Below are 19,252 nucleotides of genomic sequence, written 5' to 3' on the forward strand. Positions count from 1 at the left end.
AAAGATACATACATCTATACATAAATATTCATGATGGAATCTGTAAGTGTTCCAGAGATTAACAGTGGTTATAGCTGGATGGTGGAATAATGGAAGAGTTTTATGTCCTGTTTCCTAATCTGTGTTTTCTATTTTTCCTAAAAAGAACATGTATTATTTACAATTTTTAAAAGAGTAAATGTGATTAAATTTTTTAAAAGCAACATACACTCTCCAGATTTTGTTTCTGACCTCCACTATCTTTACAGGACTGTCTGTTGCTTACTACTCGAAGTCAACTAAGTAGAAGTTTACAAGACCTTCTCTCGAGCCCACCGATACCACCGTGACCAAGGAAATTGTAAGTATGTTCTAGAACTTGTTACTGTGTTTGTGTCTTCTAAAACTGCTGTTATCACCAATAATGATTCCATGAAAAACTAAAATTATTTTTCCCCTCTGGGGTGACTAGGATTGGGAACTGTGATTGACCTGAGAGAGCGGGGAGGGGGTCCTGTGAAGAAGATCTTCTTCCCCTTGAGCCGGTGTCTTCCCCACTCAATTCTGGTTGCTTCTAGACATGGGCTAACATGATCACGTGGCCATCTCCTCTGCAAAATTCCAAAGGGATAGGTTCTACTTATATGTGAAAAATAGGTGAACAGATCTGACACTGCTGAACATAATTGCAAAAAAGCGAAAAGATGTGTGAGAGAAAAGATAAAGATATTAATAACTGTTGTACTTCATTAGTTTTCCTGCCTTATGCCACCGGGGGGCCTGAGTTGGGATGCCACAAGTCAGGGTTGGAATGACGTCCCCAGCAATGTAAATGTTACCTTAAGGTCACTTGTAAAAACTACTGCTTTGCCAAGCACAGGCTGATGGTTGTTTGACAAGCAGACTGGCTGTGCTATACTTATATAGACCATAAAGAAAGCTGCTCAAAATGGGCAAGTTGGTGTCAGTGGGGAAGGAAGGCAACAGTGCCCAAGATGGCAGGGAATTAGGACCATATCAGAAATACCAGTGCGTCTCTTTTCACTGGGATCTGTATAGAATAGCTGTTGTAACAGGTAACACTGAAACTTTGGTGGTTTAACAAAATATATTATATTCCCTCAGTAAGGTCCAAATGGGTTTTTGTCCAAGTGGTCAAAAACCATATGGGCCAGAAACCCATATATATCCTGTCTGTGGCTTTATCATCTTCTAGGGCCTCTGAGTTTTACGTTGTATTCTGTGCATCTAGCTGGTTGATTGGGAAGGAGAAAGTGAAGGTGGCACACCCACTTCCTACCCACCTTGGCCTACAATTGATACACATCACTTTCACTCACACCCCATAGGTGAAAACTAGTCATGTGGATCTCTCCTCCATGAAAGAGGCCTTGTGGTACTTCCTGGCAGGCGGTTACTTCCCAAAAATTCCACTGTGTGGTAGAGGAACAAATACCATAGGCTCTGTTAGGAAAAACCACAGCATTAGAAACTATTGATTGAGGAAATTCTTAGTGGGCATTCATATAACAATCACAGATCAGGGATTAGTTGACTTATCAATGACTCTTTGAATTGTGAATCATTTTGTCCTATGCAAAGAAACTTCTAACACCAACTATACCTCCTTCTCTTGGGGAAGGCAACATACCATTGGCAACAAGGCTCTAGAGACTCAAAGTTGTTCTCCGCTGGAAGTGCTGGCTTTGCTTGCCAAGGCTGGAAGTCAGAAGAACTCACTGGGATCTCAAGATACCAGCTTTCAAACTCTTTCTCTCCCTCTCTTTCTCTCCCCACCCCCACCTCCCTCTCTCTTATCTCTCTCTCTCTTTGCCTTACTTTTTTGTTGTATAAAATGACAATAATAGGATCTACCTCTTAGGGTTATTGTAAAGCCCCAAGGAGATAATTCAAGAAAGGGCACACAGTGCATGTTATTGCAGCATATGGGTAGCTTCCCCAGCAAGCAGCCACACACATGAATAATCCTAGAAGGCCTTACTGGCACTACCATAATTGCTGATTCTTGTAATATTATTGTTACTATTGAACAACTATTGTAATGATTAGCACTACTGCCAATAATAAAATCATAACATCTCTTCTCTATGGTGCTTTAGCATTTAGGTATTTGACTCATGACAACCTTATATGGTGGAAAGGAGTCACACTATTGTCACATCTATTACATAAATGAAAGAACTTCCCCTCTTGGAGGCTAGTTCATAATGACCCAGATGATCTCATGATAGCCCAGTGAGAGTCACCCCTTGGCTCTCAAACCCAAGTCTTTTAAGCCAAAATTATACTGCTACACCAAATGTAAAATGGGATCTTCTCAAAATAAGTGGAATCTTTGAAGAGACCTAGTCTCATTTCCTCATTGTTCAGATGAATCGGGGATGCCTATGAGGATTATTCCTTTTAACAAGGAATAATTACCTGCTACTGACCTCACATTGTCTTAACTCCTTCAAGGTTGGTCAGCCTGATTGCACCTGGGTTCTCAGGGAGGCACAAGTCCCCTTGGTGTTGGTGATGTCCTCCTACAGCAGCTGTGATGTAGAGGTTCCTGGACATTTTTCCAAAGAATATGAATGGAGCCTCAGGAGGGAGGCAAAAGTGGTGCCCTCCCCTCTGGTATGTTTGGAGACATCACTGACCACCATGACAAACCCTAGTAGGCAGGTGACAGTCTGGAATCCACTTCTGGGTTTCTTATTTTTTTCCCTCACCTTTCAACTCTTTGGCCTTTCCTAGCTAACATTAGTGAACAATTCTTTAAATACTTTATATTTTCTACTAAGTACAAAAAAGAACTGTTTTCAGAATCCCTGGGTTTTCAGTATAAAGTCTTTGGAGATAGCGTTTGACCCTGCATTGGGTGACTCCAACTGCCAGGAGCAATGAGCTGCAGTAGACATAGACGTCAACACAGAGGTCAGATATAGACCCCAGCCCCTAGCCCTGGACCTGTTGCTGACTGCTAAGATGACCAGAGTAATCTGGACTCAGAGGAACCCATGTTTGTCTCGTCTGCCAAATCTAGTGGATGATGTTCATCCTCTCTACTTCCTCCAGTTTCTTACGGAAATATTGAGAACTTGAGGCTCAAACAAGGGAGTAGACAGGTGTTTTGAAAAGCATACCATGCCAGATGAGTGTAGCAGAAAGTAACCATCATCACTGTGCTATTGCCATTATTGTTTTGTGATCATCTCAGCTTTTCTTCACACAGAGCAGTTAATGAAGTGGCAACTACATTGGTTACCCACTGGGAGGGTGGAGGAGCCAATTGAGGCTTTATTTTTATCCCATTTCAGCGTCCTGTTTTTCTTTCACAACAGCTGCGTCTAGTGGGTTTATAAGTATTTTAAATACAGTGGTGTTGTATTATACTTACTCCTGACAAAATGCGGACTAGGGATATATTTTTTTAATTCCTAAAAGTTGGTGGATTTCCTAAAGGCTGCCAGAACACTGCTCACCTTGATCTCACCTGTAAGCATGGTATCTACAACTTTTAACAAATTATTTTCAGCATAACCAAAAAAATAAAAATGTATTTGCAGGTCCACTAGTGAAAATAAAAATGACAAAATCCATTGGTCATTAGGCTTTGTTTCATAAATGGTGACCAGCTGAGAATCATTTTTCCCATGGCCATAAGGAATTATAAGAATAGGAAATTTAGAAATGAACATAAAGACAAACTAGAAGAGTCAGATAGACAAAGAGAAAGAGTATCTTACTCCTGGTTCTGGTGCATGGTCATCCTATTGCTTCCTGCAGTATCTCAAGTAGGTTTGTCTCAGCATAACCATCAAAAAGGCAAGCAAACACTGCCTTAATAGAAGAAAAAGATAAATGTTGCTAAGCAGGGAATAATCCAGCCAGTTAGGACTATAAAATGTCAAGTTGAAAAAGGCTTTGCAGCATATAGCCCAAAATGACCATTTTACAGGTGAGAAGATTAAGGCTCAGACAGGTGAAGTGCATGTCCAAGACCATAGAAAAGAAAAAGTATTAAGATGGCCCCCAAGGAAGAGTATTAGTTTCCTGCTGCTGCTGTAACAAATTACTGCAAACTTAGTGGCTACAGGCAACACAAACTTATTCTCTTACAGTTCCGTATGTCAGAGGTCTGATGTGGGTCTCACTGGACTAAGGTCAAGGCTTCAGTGAGGCTGGGTTCCTTTTTGGAGAGGATCCATTTCCTTTTCCTTTCTAGCTTCTAGAGGCTGCCTGCATGCCTTGACTTAGGGCCCCACCCTCCATCTTCAAAGGCAGCAACAATTGCATCTCTCTGACCATTCTTTCTGTAGTCCTACCCCTGACTACAGCCAAGAAAGATTTTCTGCTTTTAAGGAGTCATGTAATTAGACTTGGTCCACTTGAATAATGCTGGATAATCTCCCTATCTTGAGTTCAGTGACTTTTATCACATCTGCAAAGTCCCTCTTGCAATATAAGGTAAGACATTCACAAGTTTCTGGAGATTAGGGCATGGACATCTTTCGCTGGTGATGGGCATTATTCTGCCTACCACAGGGAGGAAAGAAAGAAGACAGTGAGTCAACAGAGAGTTGGCTGATTGTGCAAGAAAATGAACAGCTATTGCAGGTTGGGGTCCTCAAGAATCAGACTCTAACATGGACTCCTGTGTGTTGGAAGTAGAAGGGCTCTCAGGATCAACCTCTGTAGGGGAAAGGAAGCAAAGGAGGCAGGAATAGGCAGAGGGAGGAGCTGGACTGTGGGCTTGTCACGAGACCTCAGCTGATTCCATGGGGATCCCTGGAATGGGAGGGCTCTTCAGAGTTGTCAAGAGGGGCTGGGTCTTTGAACTCTATTCCCTTTGATTGCTATTACCACGCCTAGTGGTCACAGGATATGGGCTACCCTAGGGGTGTGGCAGACAAAGTCAGCTCTCTTGTGCCAAGGACAACTCCTAATAGCTAGACTAATACGTCTTTCACTCTCGAAGGAGGATTAAGCTGACAACATAGCTACTACTAGAACACCTATTCCTAAGCTTCATTTTTACATGTGAAAAAAAAAAAACTAAAGTCAGTTGTGGTCTTGTTTGGAATAAAACCTGACTGGTACATCTCACAAAGTTGTCCTAGACTCAGAACTTAGGAATCAGACCAAAAAGAGTCATGTGTTTCATCCACAGTGTTAGGCTAGACAAGGTAGGGCCTTGAAGGAGAGGAGAATCTTTGACATTGCATGAACATGGGAGCAAGAGAAGGCAGGGATGACATGGGGATAGGAGAATGAGATTGGGTCAGAAACGGTATGGACCCCAGAGGAAAAAACAGACAGATCGTGAGTTCTGAGGACTAAGATCCAAACCCAGGTCAGAAATCCAGGGTTCTGTCCAAACCACAGCAGACAAATGGCCATTGACAGAGGCTGAGGGCAGGATAGGTAGTCCTGATATTAGCTTAGAAGGATTCCAGCAATTTCTTCTAGTAGCTGGAGGTCAAAAGAGTAGAATCCGTGGTCAGCTGTGGAAGTGGCTGGAGAAATGGTAAGAATTCTACTTTAATAGGGCTGAGGAAGGAGCAAGAACTTAATTTTCGGAGAAAAGGGCATTCTGTGTTAGATTAAGCAAGTGGCCTACAGCTTCACATCATCTGGCCCATGAACGTCATTTGGCCCAAGCCCAAGTCTGATCCTGGTGCAGAAACAAGAGACACTGTAGTCATCTGAGTAGTGAGGGTTAGAAATACGCCTGGGCAGGACCACATGCTCACTCCAGGGGCAGTGCTCTCACCTTAAACCAGGGCTGACCTCAATGTTCATTTTAACTGAGTGGTATCTGCACTCAGCAAGGAAGGTACAAAGACTGATAATGCCCCGTCCTTAAACCCCCAACGTTCTCACTCCCTCGGGTCAGTGAGGGGCTGGGTCTGAGCCAGCATCTGCACAAGGATGGCTCTGCCTGTTGGTCCAGACAGACATTCTCCACTCCCCAACCACCTCCACTTCACACGTCCAGGTTGCAAAGCCTAAAGGAAATGATATTTAAGAAAGAGACTTTCTACACCTTCTAGAAAAATGTGGAGACATTGCACAGCACCAACCATACTTGTCGATAAAATGGGTTTGATTCTCCTACATACCTTAATTCAAGCGGGAAAAACATCATTGCCTGCCTGCAAGTCACTTTCCACATGTAAATGTCAGCAAGAACACTCATAATATAATGCCTGATGCTTCTTGCAGGGCTTCATGTCTTACCAAACACTTTAACCTATATTATTTCCTTTGAATTTCACAATACTCCTTGAGGGAGGGAATTACTGTACACCTTGTGAAGAAGAAAAAATTGAGATTCAAAGGGTTTAAGTGCCTTACCTTAAGTCACAAAGTGAGAGTCTGAAATGGGACCCAAGCCTTATGAATCCAAGCTGCCCCCAGCCCATTATCATGGTAAGTCTGCCCTGGACACAAAGACCTTTGCATCTCATAGGTCTGTAAGTTTGGGAGAAAGGAGAGTCAGGAAGGATAGAGAATGCTGGCAGAAAAATAATCTGAATTTCACGTTTTCTCTCAACCCATCTCAGAATTGTTCTTTTTAACTCTTTTTATCTTGGTTTTTGAAGTCTTCAAAGCATTCTCACACCCTTAGCTCATCTGATCAGCTCAGCAGTCCTGTGAGGTAGGCAAAGCAGATCGCACAGGTGAGGAAACTAAAAGCTAGAGAGGTGAGGGGGCTTGCCCAAGAGTAGGTGGGCATTTGGTGGCAGGGTTAGGGCTGGAACCTAGATTGTGGAGGGCAGTAGCCTTTGGAATGGGGATGAGATGGGAGAGAAGTATGTGTTGAAAGAGGTAGGAAGAAAGCATTGTATTAAAAGATTAATCAAAATTTGTTTGAAAGTCCAAATGGCCAAGAACACTCAAAGGACTTTTGAGAAAGAATATCAAAAAAAGGAACTTATACCACAGACATCAAAACTCATGATAAAATAGCATGAGATAGGTATAGGGATGCAGAGACCAAGAGCTTGAGGCCTTGTAGACAGGTCAGAGGAAGCGTGACTAAAGTCAAGGTTGAGGTCTCCCTCTAACCTTGTGAGTCCCCTTCTTCCCTGGTCCTCTCCAACACACCCTTGAAAAGACATATTCGTTGATAATTTGGCTCCATTTGTTGAAGGATTAGGATCACTCTTGTATGATGGCTCAGAAGAGATGCCAGTTAAATTCAGGTCTCACTTGGTAAATTAATTAGTATATGCAAGGTGGCAGCCCAGAGCCCAGAGGAAAGAGTGGAAAGAACATGCAATGCCTATGCCATGAGACAAAGTGCCCCGATCCCAGAACCTTGGGAAGCTCCAGCTCACAGACCTGACCTGCTTCCTGAGATCTTGAAGGCCACCCAAAGGCACTTTGGCAGCTCACATGAGAAAGGGCCCAGTAAGGCTTCACCTGGCAACACTAGTTTCCTGGGGGTGGTGCTTCATGCCTGTTAATGCGATGATCTGTGTTTAAATCAGACAATTGAAGTGGGAAAGACAAATGAGCCAAGACCATTCCCACCTCCAAGGGTGACCTGATCCCTAATAGTAGCAGCAAATGTGAACAAACCCAATTCTTAACACATGCAATTTTATTCAGTGCTCATAACCATCCTATAAGAAATAGTATCCTTATTATACAAAAGGGTCTGAAACTCAAAGAAGTAACATTTCCAAGATCACAAATTTAGTGGCAGAGTCAGAATGTAAACTCATGCTGAATATCAACAAAGCCCATCTTCTATATTTTCCTTCCTTCCAAAGGCCCAAAGAATGTCAGCATTGTCAAGGGTTCTGGGGCTGGTTTGCTTAGCAGATGGAAGGGGTGAAGTGCATGGTGGTGAGTGGCTAGCTGCTGACAGGCGCAGAAGGGGAACCTGGACTCCTTGGCTCCCAGTTTGGCTCTTTCCCCATTGCTTCCTGGCAACCATTGACCTCAGAGCCATATTTAGTCAACAGTCAATTTCACATTTCTGCACTGAGACCCTACCAGGTACCAGGCACTGTGCTAGGCCAATGGAGATGCAGCAGGTTCCAAACAGGAAATGTCTCTGATCTCATAGAGCTCACATTCAATTGAAGAGACAGACACACAATCTGTCAGGTAGAGAGTGATACATCCTGTCCTGTGTAGAATGATCAAGCAGGGAGAGGAGGACAGAAGCAGTGGGGCAAAAGAATAGGTTTTTTTGGTTTTTAGAGGGTGGACAGAGACAGCCTCGCTGTTGACACCTGGCTCTGAGCTTACCCTACAAAAGCCATTCCAACCTTGATGTATATACCTTGCCTGTACCCACAACATAGCAGGGGCTGACAGTGAGCACATTAGACATACAACAGCAAGCAGGGGGTCCCCAAAGAAGAAGGGAGAATTCAAAATTAAGCCCCAGAACTGCCACAGTCCTGCCATGGGACAGTTCACAAGTGGGGTGGGGTGGCCACCAGCTGGCTTGGGGAGCAGAGAGGATTTTTATGTGATGGGCCTGTCCCAGAGAAAAGTGCCCAGTGACTCAGGAGCTTAAGGAAGCTGTCCTTGCAATCCAGTTCACTATTTGAAGCCTTCTGAATCCCTTCCGTTAGAAAGGGAACCTGGAAGTAAATATAATAATTGGAAAATTATAGGAGGTGGGTGGGGGGAAAGTCTTTAGATGTGTTTCAGGATATCATTGAACATATTTCCTTCACAGAGTTAAGAGGTTATGTCTCCGGGAATGGCACTAAAAATAAAATAATAGGAAGACTCTGTGCCTTAGAAACAATATGGAAGTCCATTCCTGTCCAAGGCCCAGAAAAAAAGCTTATAAACAGAAATTGCTGAATATAATCTATTTTATAACTATAGGTGATACACCTTATATCTGTACTGTGTAGTGCAAGTTTTTTTTTAATTTAGAAATCAAATAAATCAACAATAAAGAAAACAATTGCCCAAACACATTTCTGTATTTTACCACTGAAATCTCCTCGGGAGAGTCCTGTGAGGCTGGGAGAGTGAGGAGAAGCCACAGGGTGAGGCTGGAGAAACCCCTACAGGGTCAGTGCTCAAATCTGGGGCATGGAGAGACACAGAACAGACAGGGAAAGTCCGTGAGGAGCTGCCAGATGCCCAGAGCAAAGAGGCCTTGTGCCCAGGGTGGCAGGAAGCAGCCGGGCTGGATGGCGTGGCTTGCACTTGCTGCGACGCCATAAGCTCTACAGTAGATGAAATTGGCAGGAAAGGTGCAAGAAGCTCACACTTTCTCTGTATCTTCACCTCTCCCTCCCTCTCCACTCCCACCCCAGGAGACTCTCAAATCTAAAGTTAATTTTCCATCTCAGCTCAGGATCCAGCCCCTCCTGTCTCCTAATTAGGCTCCTTCTCTCCCACCTGGTCTCTCCCTTTCAATTAGATTCTTCCTCGGCAAACACACCATCTCCCATTCTTAGGAGGAAGAAAAGAGACAAAGGGAGAGAGAACGTTCCTCGGCCCCACTTTTCCTCCCAAGTAACATTCCATCTCTCTCTACTCTCCTTAATTGCCAGACTGTGAAGAAGAGTTTCTATACTCACTGCCTCCCCTTCCTCATCTCCACCTTATTTAACACCCCACAGTCTGCTTTCTGTGCCCACAATTCCACAGAAACTTCTTTAACTGTCGTGTGTGTCAACTCACCCAAGCCCTTGGCCTCAGCAGTTTTGCCAGAATCTTACCACTTCCCGGACCCAGCATCTTACAATATTCACTTCCTTTGGCCTACATGACTCTGCCCCCTGGTCTTCTCTGAAGCCATCTCACCTCCTTCCCAATCCCAAGCCCCACCACCATCACCATAGGCCTCCAAGAATCACCAAACTCACTGATCGTTTTGGGGTCACACACCCCTTTGAGAATCTGATGGCGGTTTTAAGGAGTCTCCCCAAAATATGGCTTTATTTCTACATATCCATACATATGCAAATATTATCTCAGGGGAGGCTCATGAAATCCCTAAAGTAAGAAGAGCCTGTGTCCCAGAAAATAGCCTTTGACACAAAATGTAACTCTGATGTTATGATGATCTGTGTTTTGTTAAATCCCATGTTTTTAGTGAGTCCTTGGCCTATGGGGCACTGTAATGGAATAAAGCATTTTATCAGAAGGATGGGCCCAGGGTTCTCATCCAATTTTCATACCTTAAAGACTGCATGATCTTGGGCAAGTCACCTCTCTACACCAAAGTTACTCCCTCTGTAAAAAGGGGTATTATAATTTCTTCTCTGCCTCACAGAATTGTTGGAAAGATCTAATGAGATGAGGAATTTGAAACATTTTGCAAACTTCTAAGTGCTACAGAAATGATCACCATTAAAATCATGGATCGATATTCTTGGAGATGCAGAGTGTTAGGGGGAAAGGGGCCAGCAGGGTATTGACGTGGGTTTTAACCCCATCTTGGGCACCATGTTATGATTTGACCTGGGTCCATGTCCCAGTTTGTAAGCAAGAGATGATAATAGGTATCCTGGCCACCTCACAGAGCTAGTGTGAGTAGCAAATGAAATAATGAATGTGGAGGGACTTTGCAGCCTAGCAAGACTGGGGCACCTGCCATCTCTCATCCTCTTCTTTGTCCCTCTCCACGTGCAAGAATTGAGCTCCCTGAGCCACAGAGAATGAGGCTGTTCTCACAAGAGTCCCACTGTGCCCAATGATGGAGCGTTCCTGCAAAATAACTCTAGAGTTGAATTAGACTCCAGTGAGTTAATCATGGATAATGTAATTATAAGAAGCAGCAAATAAATTTATAATAATTGGCTACTTATTATTTTTTAAAAGGGGGCATGGAGAGAATGAACACAGTGTGTGAGAAAGATTATCCTTTGTGGAAATAATCACTCCTCCTGGTCACTTGGCCTATATTGGAAGCTACCCTAAGGAGTGTTGGTGTCTCTCTGGCACACCGGGTTGCTATAAAATACTTTCTGACCTAAAATCCTGACTTTACTCTGATGCATGAGTGTTAGTAGCCTCTAGCAGGTGTGTTTCTAGGTTTCTGGCTTCTCAGGAAAGAGTGTGGTGGCTGGAACCATTGCACATTCCTTATTCCCAGCCCCTTCCTCTCTCCACTGTGCACAGCTGAGGTTCAGGATGTTAAGGGTCAGCAACAGGGCAGACAGGCTGGCAAGGTTAGGTTGGACCCATCTCTGCCCTTCCACCAGGGTCCATCTGGTTTCAGGAAGAGGTGGAATTTCCATAGTGCTGTAAGAAGGGAAGGGTCAGGTATTACCCGGTGAGAACAACCTGGTCACTGTCAGAGTCAGATAACACAGCAAAGAAGCATTTCCCAACAGTCTCTAGGACCTCCATTGCAGAGGCGAAGAGAGGAGGGTGTCTGGGGCTCCACATGCAGGGGAAGGAGAATAAGGAAATGGGAAAGAAGTTAACATTTATTGAGCTAAAGCCATTACCTATATATTACTTCTTTCAATTCATTCAACATCACACTCTTGTGTGTGTGTATCATCCTATGTTGCAAAGAACCTGAGAATCAGGAAGGCTGAAACTTGCCCAAGATTACACAGAGAATAAGGGACAGAGAACACTCCAAATGCCAGGCTATTTCACTCTGGCAAGATGCTCCACCAAAGGCAGTGGAGGCCATTCCAAGTGCTGGACACCCAGGAAATGGCAGAGTGACTCTCCAAGTATGTCTTGTCCATTATCAAAGCCCTGTGATCATTATGGTGCCACATACTATAGTTGAGTAAGAAGACCCCAATCTGAGACTTGGGTCTACCACTTACCAGCTTTGGGAACTAAGTCCTTAAAATGTATGTATAAACTGAACATAATATTATCTCACTGGAAAATGTGTAAGTTGCTGTATAGTTGCAATGCAATGCTTTTTGTAAAAAGTGCTTTTTCTCCTGCCTACGCTAGGCCATGTGGCCAGGGGGAGAAGTGACATCGTCTCTATTCACAGGGAAGCAGATGAGGGGCCTGTCCCTGGCAAAGGCACAGAAGAGCAAGGGCCGTAGAGGTCCTGGAACCCGGGGGAAGGATGACGGATGGCCCAGAACACAGCAGAGGCCTGATAATGAATGACACGGTCCCTGGGGAAAAAGAGTCAGTGGGGGGGACATCAGCAGGTCTTGGCTACAGCGAGGGCATCATGAAGCATGAGCTCTAACTCTGCCTTTTCCCCCTAATCCCTAGAAATGATATCCTGGTTTTATGGCTCTAGAGGAAAGTGCAGGCTGTGAGGTCCTAGAGGGAATGGTTTCTATATTATGTGTTATTGGATTTTCCATAGACCCTAGAAGAGCACAGAGCTTCAATAAGTAGCCCATAAAGGCAGGATGCTGTGCCGTCCTTCTGTGAGTTCCCATAGCTAACTTTTCCCTAATGAATTTAGTGTTGGGCAGAAGACCCCAAAGGGCTTGTTAAACAGGCAGGTCCCCAAGCTCCACCCCTAGAGATTCAGACTTGGGGACTTGGGGTGGGGCCATTTAACAAACTCCCTGGTTGTTTCCAATAAAGGTGATCCTTGGGGGGAAATCTTTGAGAAACCCTCTGGTAATAGTCTAATGTTTCACAGACCATTATTGGTCTAAAATTATCTGTTTATGGATCTAATTGCTCCCACCAATTCCTCCAGGGCAGGATCTGTGCTGCCTTCTCCTTGTACCGCAGAGCCTAGCAGAGCACCTGGCACACCGTAGGTGTTTGGTTGAGCTCAACAGACCCGGAAGATCTTAAAATACATCTTATTCCCATAGGAGCAATTTCATGTCTAGGGTTCATGTTGTGGACAACAGTCACTGTATCCCCATATATCATAAATATGGTTAACAATATTGAATCGCAGGATGGTAGAGTGATCAAGCTGAAAAGTACCCAAATCCATTCTTTAATGTCCAATAAAGCAAAGGCACAACTTTAGGCCTCTGCATTCATTTGCAGTGGTAAGAGTATGCTCCAAGAAACATTTTATGAGAGTTCATCTAATCAACGTAATAAAGTTTACATTACAGTCACTTTGTAGATGAGAGAACTGAGGCATAAAGGAGTTAACTGACATGTTCAAGGTTGCACCATTAATCAGTGTCAGGCCCAGAACCCAGACCCAGGTCTCTGAATTTTCTAGGCAGTGCTTCTTCCAAACTGCAAGCTTCTGAGAAGGACTTGTGTGTTTTGTTTCTCGCTTTTTTTTTTTAAGAATGATCAATAAGATCTTCTCTCTCTCTCTCTCTCTCTCTCTCTCTCTCTCTCTCTTTAATGTCATTACTGCTTGCTACAGAGAAATTTATCACAAGAAGCCATCCTTTTAAAGTTCCCTGGACAGCTCTTTTCAAAGCCGTGGGCCATGGAAAGTCTTTCCCAGAGCCCCTCAGAATTCTAAGAAGGAAACAAAATTAGAGTTAATTAAATGTGTAATTAATGTTGATTGTAGCGAGCATGCTTCTTTTAGGTCAGATTGATGATACAGGGGAGTGATAGTGCTTGCGATGGTTGTGTGTGTGTTTAGGATGTCCGGGCCCTTGTCTCAGCCCAGGGATTGTTACTCAGAGGCAGACTTTGTAGGACGGGAGGAAGGGCTGCAGCAGATTTCAGGGGAATCAGCTCTGCAGGGGGTCCCTCCACCTTATGCACATTAACCGAAATGGACTCGTCCCTTACTGAGCAGAATTCCCGTCAGCACCGCCATATCCCTTCTCAACCAAATGCTCAGCAAATCACACTAACTTAACTACTCAACGTCTCATTCTTATTTGTCCTCCTTGCCTTTTCTGTTGCCCATTGTAACCCTCCCATCTTAATGCTTGTCTGCCTGCTCAGCCATTCCAGCGACTCTGTCAAGCTTCAGTCTCTGTGAAACACATTCTGATTTGTCAGTTCTCAGGCCCAACCTCCCCTTCGTTACCTTATGCAAAGTTCCATATACTCTTTCTTAGCAACTCTAGTCAAAGCGCTGAATTATCGAGGTGGGCAGAGCCCACCCATAGCAGGTCCCAATGAGGGAGGCTGTGCCTCTTTCTTCTCGCACACCTGTGCTGACGACTGGGAAATAAATCTCTCTGATAGCTCGTGTGCTCATCTGCTGTGGCTTAATCAGCCTCATGGATTCAGAGTAATTTTCCCCATCAAAGACCATTCTCTTGGGATGTGCCCCACACCCCTGGGAAGCAGGTAAGACAGGGAGGACTGTATCCATTCTGCAGGTTCCGAAGCTAAAGATCAGGATCAAGCTGACTTACCCAAAGTTAGTACGTAACAGAGCCCTTTCCAGAACCACAGCTCCCTGTCTCCTGGTCTAACGGCTACTAGTCCTTATTTCTCCCTGATCACGCTCTGACTGTAGCTAAAGTGTACTCACAAGGTTGGCTGATGTATCCTCAGTAGGATGGAAGAAAAAGAGGAGGAAATCTTTGTTTTCATCTCCTGGAATGTTCCAATAGTTCCAGCTGTGGCTACAGTTCATGACTGCGGGGATTTTTAGCCTGTTTGTTTTCTTTTGAAAGATTCTATCTCGATTCCAGCAAACTTTCCAGCAAACAGTACTTTGAGGCAGCTGGGGAAGGGAGGATTGTTCCTTCCCTGTCATATGTCCTTAAAATAACACAACAGGGGAGGCAAGCCCTCAGGGTCCCCTTGAGGTACCAAGGATAGCATAATGAATTGGCTAATCATAAACGATTCACTCCTGAGTTCCAAGCGATATGGTAATGAATTGCCAATGAGCCATTTGCCAGACTGCAGCCATATGGTAAGGGATGGGACCCTGGCGCATTGTAGCCATACTGTGGGTTTGTCTGCGTAATTGTTCCCATCCAGAACCTTCCTATCTCTATGGCTGCTAATTAACGTCCTGTTTAAGCTTCTGTTGTCAAAACTAATCATTTGTTTGTTTTATTCGTATAGGTCTTTCTCTTATCTGGTTAGCAATAGTGACCATTAAGAAATGAAAATGTGTTTGAATTCACATAAAAATATTTGAGTTTCACATCTTGCATTACCCCGTGGGTCCCCAGGCCTAGCCGCACTGGCCTGTGGTGGCAACTCAATCCAGGAGCTTATTAAAACCAACGAATTATCATCTTTCCCTGCAGAAACGCAACTGAGGATTCAGTTCATTAATTTCCCCATTGTTCTTCCTTTCCACGGACATTACTCTAGTTGAATCTTTCACTATAAAATGTGGATTTTATTATAATAGCGATGATAATAAAAATAATTAGGAGAAGAAGGAGATTCATTTGTCAGAATGAGGCACCCTTTCAAACACACACTCCCTGTTGGTTTGACGAGACGGTGAGATTGGGGAAAGAACAGTGTTGGTTTTCTTTCTGCTCGGCTGTCACTTCCTTGCTGTCTTCCTCAGTGTCCTTAGTAGTTACCCAACAGGGGCTAGAAAGAGAGAACTGGGAAAACAAAAACGAAAACAAAGCTGCTCTAGCAGGAAAGGGGAATGAGGACCTATGATTAGTAAACAGTAAAGCAAATTTGAAAGGAACAATTTTAGGAAGGATTTAGAAGCACAGCGGGGTAGAGGGAGGATGTGACCATGCATGGCCCAGTGCATGTCCAGCGTCTCACGCTCCCCTCACCAGCGCCACCAGGACGAGGGCTGGGCATTGTCCCTTTATCGCCCAGCCCCACACACACCCTTCTGACAGCCTGTGACAGTTTCTACCACTAACACTGCCTGCTATCCGTGTACACTGATTTTGCTTTCATAACGATGTTGAACAATATGGGGTAGAGAAGAGAGAAGACAGAGGTGTGGAAGCCCACGGGGTAAAACCCCCCCCAGAGCGCGCCCGGCTCCCTGGATTCCTTCAGGACTAGGCGGGAACAATTAGTGCTTCGCAACTTCCTGGTCCCCCTGCACCCACAGGCAGCACCCCAGAAGCAGCCGACGTGCTAATTGCAAGGTCAGGCCAGCGTCTTCCCTGGCATCTGGGACATGGTGGAGGCAAACGGATTTCCATATGCGGTCCCTTGCAGTAGTCCTCGCCCCCGAGCACCCACACCACGTGAGAACCCGGCTTCTCGGGAGACGCTGACATTTTAATTGGAAGCATCTGTTGCCTTTGCTGTTATTTTTGGCCAGGTTTGGTTTATTTGTATGAGCCGCTGTTTGTGTACAGACCCGCCTACGTGTTTCACAAAGCCCGGCCTCGCCTTGCTCTCCTTCTCTTCTCGAGTAGCTGCCGGGACGTGTGACAACGGGGCCACTCGCCTTCACCCCGTCTGTCCCGACGTGGATTTCTCTCAGGAGAATTTAGGTTTAGGGGGCGAGTGGGGGATGAAAACAGAAAAGCACCTCCCTAGGAAAAAGAGATGTTTTGGGGGGAGGGTGGCCCCTTCCCTGACTCGCACACCGGCTGGGCCTGTCCGAAGTGTCCCACGAGCCTTGATCCCAACAGCCTCTGAGACCTGCCCTTCACCTTCCCCTCACTTCAAATCCTGCCCTTCTTCTCCCCATCAAACCCAGTCTCCTCCGCAGAGCCGTCCTCTGGGCGTCTGGTTGGCCTGGTGGTGCACTGCAGTGCCACCGGCCGTCAGCAATCCAATGGGACTGTCCTTGCTGTGTTCCAAGCTGCGACAGGTTGAATGGTGCCCACTTCACACAACAACAACAAAATACCTTTGTGCAGAACTTTAGCATGAGGATTTATTTGGAATAAGGATCTTTGCAGATAAGGTCAGGATCTTCAGATGACATCATCCTACATAGGGGGGAGACCCTAAACCTAGCAATGGAAGAGACAGGAAAAGATATGACAGAGAGGAACAAAGGGTGTGTAAAGATTGAGGCTGGGGTTGGAGTGACACTGCCGAGAACCGAGCCGAGGATCAGCAAGAGCCACTGGAGCTGTCAGAGGCAAGAAAAAATGCTTCTTGGAGCCCCTGGAGGAAGCGTGACCCCGCCGACACTTTGATTTGAGATTTCTGGCTCCCAGAACTGTGAGAGAATAAACGTGTGTTGCATGGCGGCACCAAGTTTGTGGTAATTTGTCACAGCAGTCCTGGGAAACCAGTGGAGCAGCCGTGGGCTGGGGTGACATGGCGTACAAAGCCTAAGGATGAAGGAAGTGGAATTTGCCTGGATTGAACGGAGCGTCGTGACTTCCTCCTGCTCTGCCACTCGTCAGCTGTGTCCCCTCAGAGGGGTCACTTGAGCTCCTGGTCTTGATATCCGAGCCAGAACCCTGCAGGAATGCCCAGAAAATGTCTACGCTCCCTCACAGCTCTAGTGCTGTGTGTTTTGTGTAAGAATGGAAAGTTGTAACTGCAGGAGACAATGACGCAACCCCGAGTCCCCCCTGTGACATGCAGACTGAAGAGGGTGTCATGGATCCGAGGAGGGGAAGGTTCTAGTGCAGTGGGTCAGGGAAGGCCCACAGGGGAGGTGTCTGTGAGCTCATGGGCAGGCTTCTAAAGGAGAGAGTAAGGAGGGATTAGAGACCGGGCAGAGGTGCCGACATGCAGAGATCGGATGAGAGGATGACAAGGAGGAAACAAGCCAGGGTGGAGCAGGGAGGACCATGGGAGCACCACGTCCCTGCTCACCAGGGATCAGGGCTAGCCCTCGGCTCACATGTATCATTCCAGCACACAAACCCTTACTGAACACGCACTGCCACCCTGCGGCATCCCTGGCACTGCAGCGTCCGTGGGGGGCACAGCGGGCACACAATATGACAGCATATCAAGCATGTAACTGTGTTCATGGAGACAGGTATTTTAGTAAAGGACATACACAGAGGAGTTTTAATTCAGTTTGGAGGGCTGGGACTTCTTCCCGGAAGAAGTGGCTTCAAGCTACTTGAGAAATGAATAAAAGTTGGCCGGTTGACAGGAATGGTGAGAGCTTCCCCATAGCTCTCCTTCTTGTGAGTCTGTGTTAAACAAGGAAGAAAAAACACACAAGAGGAATAAATAGGAACAGTGAGAAAAGGTAAGAAGAAGAATCAACTAGTAAAACTCAGTAATCTGGGGCCATCTGGCACCGGGGCAAATACCCCTGCACAAACAAGAGCCTTCCGGGTACCACTCCAAGCCTGTAATACAAGCTTAAAATAAATTCAGTGTACTTTGCTTATCACAAAGGTAAGAAAGACTGGAGTATTAGAAACACCATCATCAAACACAATCAACCGAGGCCTCTCAGCTCTCTGGAAAACTCTTTTGGGGAGATCTCCTGCTCCTAGCTGGGGCTGACCTCCTGGGTCTTCCTGTGCTGACCCGTGTACAGACCAGTCTTCATTAAGTCCATGGTGTGACTCTCTCTCGCTCTCTCGCTCTCTCTCTCTCTCTCTCTCTCTCTCTCTCTCAGGCTTTGAGGAGGGCAGGGCCTTCATCTTTTCTTTGCTTGCCAGCCACCTATGGGTCCCCAGTATCTAGAATGGTTTTTTCCTCTGGAATGGCCAGTGTTTATCTGGTGGATCACCTCCAACCTTCCAGCATCTGTCCATTCCTATGGACCATTGAGAGCTGTCTAAAGACACAGGCTCAGTAATTCAATCAGACTTTATTAAAGGCTACTAGGTTCAAGGCATCACACTCACATAAAAATGCCTGCTATCAAGGAGTTAATGAGCTGGTTGTGGAAACAAGACATCAACATGTAAAACATGTAAACAGAATCACAAAATGTCAAGATATTTGGGGATCACAGATGACCTTAGAGTTGATTTCATGGATGACAATGCCTGCATCCTCCAAACCATTGCCTTCAGGCCCATCGAAAGCAAATCACTGGGATGGAGGACCTGTGGCCCTGGCCTTAGGAGCTTTAGAATGTCCTGACTCTATCCTGGAGTCTCCTGTATAGCCAATGCCTTGCCATCCCTTGGAAGAATCCAAGAAGTAGAAGGAAAATGAAGACTCCACATGTGCCTTCTGGCATACCTGGCCCAATCTTACCCAACTCATCTGTGGACTTGAAAGTTTCCATCACATTACTCTTTGCAGACAGGGCACAAGAGGAGATGCACCAAATCTCCCTGTCTATGCCTCAGTTTACCTCTGTCATCTCCCCTCTAGTGCTCTTCCTCCTCTCTTTGTCTTTTTGGACATCAATACCTGTTTGTCTCTCTTTCTTTCAAATTCTCCACGTGCTTCCTATCTGTGGTTTTCCCTGTCACTATCTCTCTCTTTCTCTCAGTCTCTATCTCTTGCTGATACCTATGCATATTTTGGGAGGGATAGGAAGGAAACTCACTACTCTTGTCAAAGTAAGCCCCCGTTGTAGTTTATTAGCATGGAAGAGATCAAAATTTAA

General features: G+C 45.4%; 1 protein-coding gene across 1 annotated transcript in view; it reads left to right on the top strand.

Moving 5' to 3' along the window:
* Positions 1 to 267: 267 nt before the first annotated feature.
* SLC14A2 (solute carrier family 14 member 2) overlaps positions 268 to 19,252 on the top strand; it is a 157,339-nt gene continuing 138,354 nt past the window's right edge. Inside the window, exon 1 of the mRNA XM_045527913.1 lies at positions 268 to 340. The gene's annotated coding sequence lies outside the window, so the exon portion shown is untranslated. The remainder of the gene's footprint in view (positions 341 to 19,252) is intronic.

The sequence above is a fragment of the Lemur catta genome, chromosome 16 (assembly GCF_020740605.2).
Source record: "Lemur catta isolate mLemCat1 chromosome 16, mLemCat1.pri, whole genome shotgun sequence".
NCBI classification, from domain to species: Eukaryota; Metazoa; Chordata; class Mammalia; order Primates; family Lemuridae; genus Lemur; species Lemur catta.